Raw genomic sequence first — 14,752 nt, forward strand, 5'->3', positions numbered from 1 at the left:
GTTTGTTTATTTCAGAAGCCGTTGATTCATTGCTTTCAGCTGTGTGATTACCAATTTGTTCTGTGTTAGTGTCCTCTGTACTTGTTACGGTTGGGCTTGGGTTCGGAGATTGCATTTTGTTCCTTCTCGTCATTTTGTGTAGCACTGTCTTCTGACCTTTGTTGTAGACCTTTGTTGCAGTTATAACCTTAGCATGTAATGAAGTTCAGATTCAGGTCTACAAAGTTTAGATTTATCTAGTTGTGCCTGGCTTGGGTCTGGCTGCTGTGCTCAGCTCCTTCTTGTTGCTGCCCTTGGGGGTGAACCTGTTGTGCCCCTCTGGCAAGACTTTCAGCTCCTGGACTGGCTATGTGGTTCTATCCTCTACACTCTCTGCAGGGATTGCAACTGCAGGGTTTCACCCCAGGCCTGTATGCTAGGCCTGAGCTGAACCTGGAGGGGACAAGGTGTAGTAGGGGGGAGAGGCAGCTCTTCCACACACTCACAGGGCCCTTGGCTAGGACTGGGTCTGGGGGTTCCCGGCATGCAGCAGAAATTCCTACTCCTTGGGCAGGTTGGGGGAGGTGCTGCGGAGTGGTGGGGGGCGTCCCAAGGGGGTGGAAGTGGGTCTCACCCATGCTGTGCCTGGGCTGGGACCAGTAGTAGGTACCACCGGTGCAGGGTAGTCAGAAGCTCTCCCACACACTCACCAGGCCTGGGCTAGGACTGTGTCTGGGGGTTCCCGGAACTTGGCAGAAATTCCTACTCGGTGAGTGGAGTAGGGGAGGTGCTGCAGAGTGGTGGGGGCATCCCAAGGGGGTGGAAGAGGGTCTCACCTATGCTGCGCCTAGGCTGGGACCAGTAGTAGGTCCTGCCGGTGCAGGGTAGCTGGAAGCTCTAACAATGTCAATACCAATCAACAATAACTGCCCTTATGAAACGTTTAAATTACACAATCAAGAAAGACTGCAGCTGGCAAGATAGCTCAGCAGACTAAGCGCCTGCTTTGGCAAGCACAAGGACCAGGGTTCGATCTCCACTCCCACAGGCCATGCTGACCCTGCCCCCATGATGTGCTGAGCCAGTGACCAAGTCAGGGCGTGGTGGCACACACTTGTAATTCCAGTGCTGTGGAGGCTGAAAACAGGAGAATCACTACTAGTCTAAGCTGGACAATGATATAAATGAAACAAAAGTGAGAGAGAAACTGTCTGTCACAATATACTCAGAAACAAAATTCAATGGTATTCTGTATACAAGAAGCATATTTAATGTAACATAAATTCACACACTAAAAATCAAAAGAAGGGAAACAACAATCTACAAAAGGAACTCCCCAGAAAGCATATGTAGCTATGCTACATGCATACAAAGTACACTTCAACAAAAAAAATGGATCAAAAGGGTCCAAAATTCAGTATACATTAATTAAGGGAAAAATCCAACAGGAAAACATAAATATTAATATATATGCACTGAACACTGGTGCACCCAATTTTATAAAACAAGAACTACTGTACAGAAAAGACCAGATATACATTAGCACAATTATTTTGGAGACCTCAGTACTCTACTATCACAAATAGACAGAATAGCTAGACAAAAACTCAACAAAATATCAGAATTGAACCAAACTTCAAAAGAAATGGATTTAATACATGACTACAGTGTTCTATCCAAGAAGAAAATTTTCATTTTTTTCTCCAAAATAGACCACACCAATAGCCAACAGAGCAAGTTTAAGCAAATATAAGAGAATTATAATTATAACATACATAGTACCAATTCTTAGCACAATGAAATTAGAAAACAATGACAAAATAAAACAAAAATTATTCAAATGGTTGGAAACTAAAGCACATATGCAGTTACTGTGCAAAACAAGGAAAATATAAGATGGTTTCTAGAACTAAATGATGTCAGTTCACTTTATCAGGACTTATGGAACACAATAAAAGCAGCTCTAAGGGGTAAGTTTGTAACTGAATGTCCAAATCATAACAACAGAGTTAGTCCAAATACATATCCAAACAATGCATCTGAAGATTCTAGGAAAAAAAAAGAAATAATCCAATCCCAAAGCTAGTACAAGGAAGAAAATGATAAACTCAGAGCAGAAATCAGTAATATAAAGACAAAAAACCTAATACAATAACCAGAGCAATCAAAGAATGTGTTATTTGAAAGAATAAACAAAATAAATCTTTAGCCAATCAAACAAAAAAACCAAATGAACCTAACCAATGAAACTGGAAATGAAAAAGCTGAAATCACAGCCTGCATTGCTAAAACCAAAAATGGTTATTTCAATTGCTTTGCAAACATATATGCCAATAAACTGGAGAATTTAGAAAAATAACTCCCTTGATACAAATAAATGACCAAGACAGAAATAAGATTTAAAAATCCTGAATAATCCAATATCAAACCATGAAACTGAAGCAGTAATGTAACATTCTATCAACTAAGAAGTTAGATTCACTGCTGAATTCTATACAAGAAGGAAAATTTAACACCAATACTTCTCAAGCTTTTTGTGAAAGTAAAAATGAAGGAGTTCTCACAAAATCATTCCTGGAAGCTAACATTTCGCAGATTAAAAACCAGACAAAGTTCTGCCCAAAAAATAGAGCTATAGATTAATCTCTTTAATGAACATAGATGCAAAAATCCTCAGTAAACTACTGGCAAGCACAGGCAACAATTCATCAAAAAGATCATAAAAAATAAGGCCGGGGAGATGGCTTAATGGAATAAGTGCTTCCTTGGCAAGGGCAAGGGTCTGAGTTCAATCCCCAGTTCTGAAAAAAAAAACTCATAAAACTTTTAAAAAATCATATTGTGACTAAATAGGCTTCATTCCATGGATGCAAGAATAGTGTAATAATATAAATCAATACATGTAGCATGTCACATAAACATAAGCAGGGACAGAAATCACATGATCATCTCAGCAGATACAGCAACAACCTTTGAAAAATATCCAACATCCTTTGGAAGATAAAAACATTGAAGTAAATAAAATAATAACTCAGTTGTCAAATGGCTCTAAACTGTAATTTTCCAATTACACAAACAGTAAAGTTAAAAAAAACTTTCAGAGTTTACAATGTTGCTCAATGATTAAAGTATAATGTGACCTGAAAAAAATCCATATGGACCAAGAGTGAGTCACATGCTGCATCTGGTTATGGACAAAAAGGTGTGACATTCCAGGCTAAGTGCCACTCTTGCTTATATGATATATAGCGCTTGTGTTAGTGTGTTAAGATATTTGACACTGTACATTTTTCACTTGTATATTTTTTTGGCTGAACCAGGGATTGAACTCAGGCCCTTGTACTTACCAGGGAAGTGCATATTCAACTTAGCCATCTCCCCGGCCTTGCATAGAATATTGTAACCATGGAAATTTTGTTAAAATCCTGGAAAAATAAATTTTTGTTTGTAATTCTTGGGTCTCAGCAACAATTATTTAGTTTTACTGTTTCTTATGAGAAATACATGCAGTTTTCAAATATTTCAGTGTTTGAATTTAGATTTGATATAAATTGAGTTTTACAACCAAGGTATCACAGTAGGTGTAGAAGGACATAATCTTATAAAAGCCATTTTTTATAAACTTACTATCAATATCATATTAAATTGAGAAAAAGTGAAAGCTTTCCCTCAAAAATCAAGAACAATATAAAGATGTCTACTATCACCATTCTGCTCAATTCAGTATTCAAAACATTAGCAAATGTAGTTATGCATCAAAAATCAGAAAAAGTTGTGGATAGGAAAGAAAGAAGTCTAATTGTTATTTGCAGATGGCATGACCCTTTACATAGAAGACCCAAAAAATCCACGAAAAGACTATAAGCGTTAATATGCAAATTCTGTCATGTAGAGAGACATAAAATTAATAACATTCCTACACACTAATAATGAATTGGGAAAAATGAATTCACTATAGGACCAAGAAAAACTAAGTACCGAGTAGTTAACCTAAGTAAATAAGACATCTACAATGACTATTACAGCACTCTCAAAAAAGAAATTGAAAACAAAATCCAAAAAACCATAAACTATCCCGTTCCTAGATAAACAGAACCAATATATACAAATGGCCACATTTCCAGTGTCAATATACAGATTTAATATGACACCAATAAAATTCCAACAGAAATTTTGACAGATCTGAAGAAAACAGTTCCAAAATTCACAAGGAAGCAGAAAAGATAAAAATAACAAACAGCATCTTGGGTACACAAATCAGAAGGCATCATAACCCTGGGCTTGATGTTACATACAATGCTAGTGTGATTAAAAAAAATGATACTGGCAAAAACCATCATGGGGATCAATGGAAGAATGTAGAGGCTGCAGAAACAACACCAACCACATTCAACTATTTGATATTTGACAAATAGCCTATGGATATTTACTGGAGGAAAATAGCCTCTTTAGTAAATGACATTGGCGAAACTGACTATCTACATACAGAAGAGTCAATTTAGACCCATGTCTCCCACCATGTAATGAAGCAAAATCAAAATGTATTAAAACATACATACTTAACTTGAGGCAAGACAAAATAGGTAAAACTCTTTTTGCTATAGGCAAGGACATTCCGAACAGAAACATGGTTACACAAGAAATAGTATTAAGAATAAGATTGGTGAACTTGGGGTTAAACTGTGGCTGGCAGTACTGGACACACCTGGCCATGGGGACATGATCAATTGCAGGGACTGTTTGAAGACCATCATCTCCTACATCCATGCCTAGTTTGAACACTACCTGCACAATGAGGGTGGCTTGAACAAGCAACACATCATTGACAACAGGGTACACTGCTGCTTCTCTTTCATTTCAGCTTTTGGACATGGGTTGAAGCTTTTAGAATTTATGAAAGCAATACACAGTAAGGTAAACATCGTGCCTGTCATTGTGAAAGCCAATACATTCACTCTGAAGGAGTACGAATAACTGAAGAAAAGGAATCTGTATGAAATTAAAGAACAACATAAAAATCTATCACTTACCTGAGGCAGAATCAGATGAAGATGAAGACTTTAAAGAGCAAACTCGGCTCCTCAAGGGCAGCATCCCATTGGATCCAAGCAGCTGATTGAAGCCAAAGGCAAGGTCTGAGGCCGCTTTTAACCGTGGGGTTATGTGGAGGTAAAGAACCCCAAACGTAATGATTTTTTGAAGCTGAGATTAATGCTCATCACTGACATGCAAGATCTAAAGAAAGTAACCCAGGACCTTCACTATGAAAGCTTCTGTTCTAGAGGTTTAAGAGAGGTGGTGGGCAAGTGCAGAGTAAGGACACAGATCCTGCTGGAAAACGAAGTTGAGCTCTGCTGCAGGCAAGAGATGATCGCGAGGTTACAGGCACAGATGCAGATGCAGATGCAGACATAAGGTGGTGACGGTGACAGCAGGGCTATAGGGCACCATGTGTGCGGTAGCACTCCTAAATAAAAGAATACATTCCAGTTGAGTGATAAGATACAGATTTTTTCATGAGATCTTTGGATGAGTGCCCATTCACAAATATAGTACCTGTGCCTAAGAATTCAACTTTTAAAACTTTTCATGCATTTTCTTTTTTTGTATGATGTACTTTTAACATTTGAATATCATTTCTATGTTCCACTTCATATTTTGTGAGATGAACTCATTTTCATTTTTGTCCTCTTAATTAATCACTAAGTGAATATTGAATTTCTTTGATGTAGCTTTCAGATTTACCTCCAGACCATGCAAGTTTAACCAGAGTGTTTCTGGTGGACATGTACCTCTGACAGAAGGCTGTGTAAACTTGGTGCCTGGCCATTTGTTTACTACATCACACTGTGTGAACCTGTTACCTTTCTTGGTTTTATTTTTGTATAACAACTGAACCCTTCACTGTTGCAGTTCAATACTGTTAATTCCTATACACATTTATCTTTCACCAAATAGAACAGAGCAGAATTTGCAATGAGATATATGCTTATGTATGAATAGCTTTTTAAAAAGTGTTGTGAGGGGTCTGTTCAGATCTAAGTCATTTTTAACTAAGTCATTTTGGGCCCTCTGCAGAGAACTCATCACAAGCACTTTTTATCATATTCTCCACAGTTACTCTGCTACTGTGCCGCAGAGTAAACCAAAGCAGCTGTGAACTCCAGTTTCATGGTGCAGTGATTATTTACACAATAAGTGTCAGTGTATTATTTTTACACAGCTAAATTAAGAAACAATTTGTAAAGAAACCAACCTTTTTATGTTTTATGCTGCACTTGAATGTACTATCTGTAACTGAGGTGTGACGACCCTTCTCAGAGGTGAAGTTGGGGTGCTTTGGTTGTCACACCCCACCCACAGCCTGGCTACTTGGTGGTGTTCCTACCAGAATGCCTTAGTTCCATGAAGCCCAGATGCCTGTCAGGTTTTACCCATTTGAACATCCCCTTATTGTTTCTTTTTCTTTTCTTCTGTTAAAAATAATTTGCTATTGAAATAAAAAAGAGAAATGGTTTTAGTTTTTTTGTATGCAGACTGTCTCATCTGTTTTCAGCCCCTGTCATTCCCTTCATTTTGGATAAGACAGATTTCTCCACGTGTCCTATAGAGTGAAAGGTAATTCTGATATGGGCCAGAGGCTGGTAGCCAGGGACCCACAGTTTTGTCTTCTCTGCACTGTGACTTTAGTCTCACCTTCCTGCCCTTTCCTCCTTCATCTACTGGTGGGATACTCTAGAGTTGTCTTTTCAACATTTTTCCTAACCTTACAAAAATAGCCCACAGAAAGGAATGGAATGGTGAGAAATATAGCAGTTGTGTTGGTTTAGTACTTAGATTTTATTGCAACAAGGGTTGCACTGAAGAAAAGAACTGAGCTATGATGAGACACAGGGATGTGGGAGATTTTATTTTGTTTTGGCCAAAACGACTGTATAATGAGATGGTCAAAAAGGGTTACAAGAGTTGTGAAGAGCGAAAGGCCATATGGATAAGCTCACTGCATGAAATTTCTACAGAAAAGAGAGTTCCTTGACTTTAGAGTACTCTCATCCAAATAGTTATAAGTTAGTGTCATCCAATAAGTTAGTTATTTGACATGTATTAACTCTTTTAAAAAGCTGTAGAAAAGGGGGGAAAAGTTCACTATGTATCAATCTGCTATGGGCTGCAAGGGCATCTGGTCACACTTCTAAATCCTCTTTTGTTTTGCTGTGCAAGTCTAAACATAGACTTTTTCTAACTGTTCTTTTACTACGAGTTGATCTGTAACTATTTTAAAACACTTTACACAGCAATTTTGTAAACATTTACAGTAATCTTTGTATTCAATTAAGCTCTATTGCTTAGATATAATTTTAGTAGAAATAAAAGGAGAATAGCAAGTGGGATCATATCAAATCAAAAAGCTTCTGCATAGCAAAAGAAACATCACAAGAGTGAAAAGAAAATCTACAGAAAGGCAACAAAAAGCTTCCAGGTTTTTCTCAGAGGCTTTATACCTACAATATGTAAAGAACTAAAAAGAAAAAAAAAACAAAACAGAATTCCCCCAAAAGACCCAAATAAAAATTGGGAAAATAAAATAAATACATGGAGAAATGGTCAATATCATTGGTTATTAGAGAAATGCAAAGTAAAATAGCACTTAGACTCCATCTTACTCCATGCACAAAGAATAGCCATCATCAAGAAAGGGAAAAGACAAATGAGAGAAGGAAAAATTATGTACTTAGGTATATATGCAGAATAGTTTGGATAATTGTACTGTTGATTTCTGCTGGTATTTTGAAAGGAGCAGTTAATATTGTTGCTTTTCATTCTTATTTTTTCTTCTTCTTTTGAGTTTTTACAACTTTTTGTTATTGTTTTGCTTTCTTTTTTCTTTAAACAAATCTTATACATTTATATCTGGTAACCTGAACAATGAATTTGAAGACAGCAATATGTAATCTAGCAACCATTACTGGATTCCTAAAAGAAAAGAATTCAAATAATAACAAATCCTGATTTGTTAGGCTAGAGAGGAAAAAGAAACTTTTAACATTGTTGACGGGAATATAAACTAGTAGAACCACTATACAAATCAGTTTGGAGATTCCTCAAGTAACTAAAACATTCAATTCCATTTGACCCAGGTTTTTTTCCCTTCTAGGCAATCCCCCACAATTTACAATATTGTATTATGTTAATACATGCTTAACCATATCTATATTAACACAATCCTTAATGGCTGCATCTTGCAGGCAACCCATATGTCCATCACCATATGAATAGAGAAGGAAAATGTATTTCTTATTTCATCTTTTATTCTTTTTAATGAGAAAAAAGATAAAATAACAATGAAACAGTTTCAAAACAGGCTAGTAGGACAGTTACAATAATTAATACATTGCATACTGTTGTCTTCATAGTAGTTTTTCAGAGGACAAGATGTAGACATGATATCATGTCTAAACAATATTAGTACAAACCTTTCTTCTCACTAAATTAAGAGAAAGTAACTTTATATCTATCCTATCTTGCATATATATATATATATATATATATATATGAAAATGTATTTTCACACAATGTATTATCACTCTTCCATAAAGAAAGATAAACGAGTAATTTGTAAAAAGATGGATGAACCTTCTCATCTTAATATTAATTGAAGTAAATCAGATATACAAGTTCAAATATTATATGGTTTTCTTTATATAAGAAACTCAACTTTTATTTTATTTATTTATGTATTTAGGACAGGGTCTACAGGGTCTTACTACACAGATCAGACTTGTAGTGATCCTTCCTTTTTTTCAGCCTGCTAAGTTCTGGAATTGCAGGCATGTGCCACCATGCCCAGTTTCAATTCCTGTCTCAGTGGGCCCCAGGATGGAACCCTCTACCCATGTGTCTGCCTAAACAGGTGCTTTAATCCACTGAGCTATCTGGCCGACCCTCAACTTCTAAATAGGAGTAAAATGAAGGAGAAATTGTTAAAGACAGATCTTTCTCAATATCTATCTCAAAGATCTGTCAAGGTAGATCTATCTCAAATGGAAAAGACACCAACTGCTGGAGAGACTGGTTAGAAAAGGGATAGAAAAGGTATTAAAATGTGTTGCGTGTATGTACTGAACAGATGTACTCATTAAAAGTTACATAGTTTGCTTTATATGATAAATTCAAAAGTACAAATAAATTAGGGAGTAAAATGCAGACATTAAGAAACAGAGAGATCTTTTGTAGATAAGAATAGGAACATGATGTGGTGAGAGCAGGAGATGGAAAACAAGCTAAGCTATTTATGGTAAATGTAATCATTATATACTGAAAATATATCCTAATATAAACAAACATATTTTAACTAATTTTCACAGGCCGGACTGAACTTGACATCCTCCTGCTTCAATCACCTGAGTTGCTGGGTATATTACTCAGTGGAACAAAATAGCCTTCACTAGCAAAGTAGAGTAGGACAAGTTCATATTGGTTTACAGTTCAGTGGTTTGTTAACAGCCTCCAAGGTAGTAACCATATGGTGTAAAGGCATGGCACATGAAATCTATTCACATCATGGCAGCCAGAAAGCAGAGAGGAAGTAGGAGGGGGAACACGAACATGTCCTTTCAGGTCCCAGGGACCATCAACACATAGCCCTCACCTCCTAATAGTACTTGTATCTACTGAACTAATCAATGAATGACTCCACTAGTGAGTGCAGCTCTTCCATGATCCAATTGCCTTCCAAACACATCAGCTTTTTGGAGGATACTTTTAATCCAAATAATAATATTTTGGGCCTAGGGAGGTGGTTCAGGGGCATAAACTCCTGCCTGGCAAGCACAAGGTTCTGAGTTCGAGCCCTAAAAACCTAACAGTTAAAATCATCAAGTGGGCCAGACAGATAGCTTAGTGGAAAAAGTGATTGCCTGCACAACATTGTGAGTTCAATCCCTGGGTACCACACACACACACACACACACACACACACACACACACACATCCTATCAAGTAATAATATTCTGTTCATGTTCCCCAGCAAAGAATCATGTCCATCTCATTATGCAAAGTGCACTTAGTCCATCTCTAAGAATTTCTAAAATCTTAACAGTCTAATTCCAAAGTTTCCTTTGCAACTCAAGTAAAATCCTAGCTCTGAGCCCCTGTAAAAATAAAAGTGAAGGTTAAACACTTCCAATATTCCATAGCACATGTAAATATTAACATTCTACAAAGAAGAAGTATGGGGATATTAAGAAATTGTACCAAAGCTAGACTAACCCAAGAGGGCAAACATTAAATCTTGTATCTTTGTGCCCAGAACCAAGAATGATGAAATGGCATTCCAAAGAGGTTAGGCTCATATGACATGGTCTCTCTCAGATGAGCTCTGCTCATTGTATGTGGATTTCTTTAGCAGATGTTCTATGCTTCTGAACTGTTCAACCTTGTTAGGCCTCCACTGCAATTTTATCTAAACTTTATGTTTCATGCATTGCTGTCTTGGGGACATATTAGTTGTCCTACTTGATCTTCTGAAATCTGGGTGTAAACAACTCATGTATTTTGAATTTTTGAAAAGATAACACCATATCAATAACACCAAGGTCTCCCATAAGTGGGAGCATTAGCTGGATCCTTTTGGATTAAGTATGCAGAAGCCATTCCGGTTCTAGATGGTTGGACATAGTGACATAAATTATGGAAAACCAATTCCTAGTAGCCCTCCTCTAGCAGGGGTTCAAGGATTCTCTACTCCAATAAAAGCTTATACTTTTGCACCTTTAAGCCTGTAATGGATGACATCTTGCTCAATGTTGAAATGCATTGAAGTCATGTTTTCTATTGTCATGATATAAAATATTCATCTTCTTTTCAATGTTAATCTTTCAGGAACCACATTCTTCTTGGTCTCAACTTCGTAGATTTCTCCATTCTAGCCAACTTGCAAGTTTATAAAATCATTAATTTTCCTTTTAAAATTGTAGACATGGGTGAAAAATGCAAATGTCATAGCTTGAACACTGGCCTGTATTGAAAATTCCTGTGCTAAATTAATTATTCCACCATCTTTAAATTCAGACTCACATAAAGTCTTAGGAATAGACAAAGTATAGATAATTTTTTGCCAGAATATAATATACACAACCTCTCATCCAGTTTCCACTAGAGATCTCAGTCACTATTAAAACCCCATCAGTCTGGATTTTTACCTTTTACATTCATATGAGAATTTTGGCCTTCTGAGCACCAACTAGACTATCTCATAAATCTGCTTCTGCAATTTAAGTCTTCTGTACCTGACATCTACAAACCTTTCCATATTCTCCCAACAAACCAGTTCCAAAAGATTATGACCCATATGATCAGGCACAGTCGCAACAATAACCCAATTCTTTGGTATAAAATTTTGTATTAACTTTTTCATTACTGAGATAAAATGCATAGCTCCAATGTTAAAGGAGAGACTTACTTTTGCTCACAGTTCAGTACATGATTAATAGCTTCCAAGGAAAAACAGCACTGTGAAAGACCATGGTAAACGAAAGCTGTTCATATAGGGTTCCCAGGAAGCAGAAACAGAAGGAAGTAGTGAGGACAAAAACTCATCCTTCCAGGTCATTCGCCCAATGATTTAAATCCAAGTAGGCACCACCACTATATATCACTTTCAACTATTGAATTCATCAATCATTAATTCCATTGCTGAGTATAGTGTCCCTGTGATCCAGTAAGCTTCTAACCACATGAGACTTTGGAAAATATTACAGATGCTAACAGCTCTAAACTGTATAAAATACTTGGCATAAGAAAACAATCAGATGATGCCTAAATCTTTTAGTCTAGATTCTATATTCCTGAAGGACTGTGATAAATTTAGATTGATCAACTGTGGTAAAAGGGTCATATAATAACATTGTCATAGAGTTGCTGGGAAGAAAAGCTCACAGGAGTATGTTCATTAAAGGAAAATTGCAATTAATATATTTCTGAGCAAGAAATGAACTATTGATCGCGCGACCGTTTTTCTGGAGCCGGGAATCGAAGGTGTCGAGTTGGTCATAATGGCAGGTGAAGAAATTAACGAAGACTATCCTCTAGAAATTCATGAGTATTTGTCAACATTTGAGAATTCCATAGGAGCTGTGGATGAGATGCTGAAGACCATGATGTCGGTTTCAAGAAATGAGTTGTTGCAGAAGTTGGACCCACTTGAGCAGGCTAAAGTGGATTTAGTTTCTGCATACACATTAAACTCAATGTTTTGGGTTTATTTGGCAACTCAAGGAGTCAATCCAAAGGAGCATCCAGTAAAGCAGGAATTGGAAAGAATCAGAGTATACATGAACCGAGTCAAGGAAATAACAGACAAGAAAAAGGCTGGCAAGCTGGATAGAGGGGCAGCCTCAAGATTTGTGAAAAATGCCCTCTGGGAGCCAAAACCCAAACATGCAGCGAAAGTTGTCAATAAAGGAAAAAAGTAAAAATTAACTTTTGGTTTTGATGTACACATACCCAAATAGTACATCATTTTTATTGTTTTTACAACATAGGTAATTATGTGGCAATGCGATGTTTAAATTTATTTTCTTTTGAATTCTTGTTTAAATTTACACTTTAAATTTGTAGTGCTAAGAATCCCCTCCCCCAAAAGACTGATTTGCTTTTATTGATTTTCCTGTAGAGCACCATGAGGTTTTTAACATTATGATATAGTTCGTATTTATAGTTTACCATCTCTTTTGGCAAGATATTCACTTCTTTATATAGTTCATCTTTTTGGTTTTTTTGAGATAGGGCTTCACCTGTCAGCCTGATTTGGGCTGACCAGAACTTGTGGGAACTGCAGCCTCCTGAGTGCTGGGATTATGGCTTACAGACATGCGCCACCACGCCTGGCCTATGTAGGTCAATCTTGCGTGTACCATTTTATAATCAGCAGTGAAATTTAAGTTAAATGTTCTTTGTAAACATTTTGTACTATTTTAAATGAATAATAACCTTATGAGGTGTGCTTTCTGTAGGCTGAAAATTTAAGTACATGTGTTTTTAACTGTATGATATTAAGAATGAAATGGCTTAAATATCTGCTTTTTCCTGTGTAGTTAATTCATCATACTTTTTGCAGAAAATGATTGTTTTTTTGGTATTCAAAGTGTGAAATCAGAACTTTAGTGCTTTAATTCTTGGTATATTGACTCAATGTTATATTTAAAATAAAATGTATTACTATTAACTTTGGTGGGAAATAAGGTTGTATGTTGACGGCCGGCTGTTGGTCTGATGGCTGCATCCTCTTAATAAAGACTCAAGGTACTGTGTAGCTCACTCATGTAGTTGTCTCTTCTGAGTAAATATGCCCTCAAAATGAGGAAAATGGGTTTCTAAGTCAGACTGAATAGAGGAATACATGTTTTTGTTCCTTAGTTTTCTTGGTTTCACTTTTTCAGATTTTTTTGGTTATGTGTTTTTGAGGTTGTACCAAGTACGTGCTAGTTCCTCGGAACAGGCTTCTTCGTTACATAATGCCACTTAAGTAGAGGAACCGTCCCAGGGCCATTATGTGGTGTTTATATTCTGATTTATTTTTTCCAGACTATTGTTTCACAGAACTGTAAATATTAAAGTTTATTTATGCCTAAGCCCATGAATTTTAATTGTATGCTCTTAATGCTTTCAGTTTTTGAATCCACATCACTAGGAGTAGGGATGCCAAGTATAGTAAAGTACTTTAATTTTTGCAAAAGGAGTTGTTAAAATTTTCTGTGTGATTAATCCTCCATAAGTAACCTTGAATAAATGGATTTCTTGATTTATGGTAAAAAAAAAAAAAAGAAATGAACTATTGACTATGTTAGGAAAGAAGGCTGGAGAGTAGATAGATATTTAGAGTAATATTTAGGTTCAGTGCCCACTCAAGTCACGGGAGAATATCATTTAAATATTTTAAAACTGATTGGAATGTAGTATGGTTGCATTTTAAGTAAGTCATTGAAGTGAAAATATGGAAGATGGTTTGGAAGGAAGGTAAAAAGAAAAAGCATGACTCAGAATATTTGTGTTATAGTTTGGATATAAAATGTCTCCCAAAAGTCTCAAGTGTTCAGAGGTAGAAGTGTGTCTTTGATGAGGTGCTTTAATCATGGGAATGGCATAACCATCAGGTGATTAATCTGTTGATGTCTATATCTCCATGTACTGTTCAGATGTGGGGCTGTCTTAGAAGAGGTGGGTCATGGGGAATGTAATCTGGCAGAATGCATTCTTGCCCCAAGTTCCTTTTTCTGTGGTTGTCTGTCCATCCATATGTCTCTCTATCTCTGTCTGTCTCTCTATCTCTGTCTCTGCCTGTCTTTCTGTCTATCTCTTTCTCTTTCTCTTTCACTCTCCCTTTCCTGGCTGCCATGACTTGAGCAACTTTCCTTTGTGTTTTAGTGGCATTCCTGTTGCTGACATGATACTCAACACCTGAAACTTGAAGGATGTGAGCTTTATTTTGGCTGACAGTTTGTGGAAGTTTCAGTCTATATCTGATTGGCTTCAAGTCAGATGGCATGGCAAAGGGCAATGCTGAAGACATAATTGCTCACTTCATAGCAGCAGGGAAGTAGAGAGAAAAGGGAGAAACCAGAGAGAGCTATATACTTCCAGGGCATGCCTCAAGTGTTCTGTTTCAGTTACACTTCTCATTGCTGGGACAAATGCCTGACATTGAAAATGAAGGAAGGAAAGGTTTATTTAGCTCACTTATTTGAGGTTTCAATCCATACTCAGCTGGCTCCAA

The 14,752-nt window shown here is 36.8% G+C and overlaps 2 pseudogenes; both read left to right on the forward strand.

Annotated features, from left to right (window-relative positions):
- LOC101569177 overlaps positions 1-5,454 on the forward strand; it is a 14,978-nt pseudogene extending 9,524 nt beyond the window's left edge.
- Positions 5,455-11,988: 6,534 nt separating this feature from the next.
- LOC111813675 lies at positions 11,989-13,621 on the forward strand (annotated as a pseudogene).
- The last annotated feature ends 1,131 nt before the right edge of the window (positions 13,622-14,752 follow it).

Source organism: Octodon degus, unplaced genomic scaffold (assembly GCF_000260255.1).
Source record: "Octodon degus isolate 3935 unplaced genomic scaffold, OctDeg1.0 scaffold00211, whole genome shotgun sequence".
In the NCBI taxonomy this organism is placed as follows: domain Eukaryota; kingdom Metazoa; phylum Chordata; class Mammalia; order Rodentia; family Octodontidae; genus Octodon; species Octodon degus.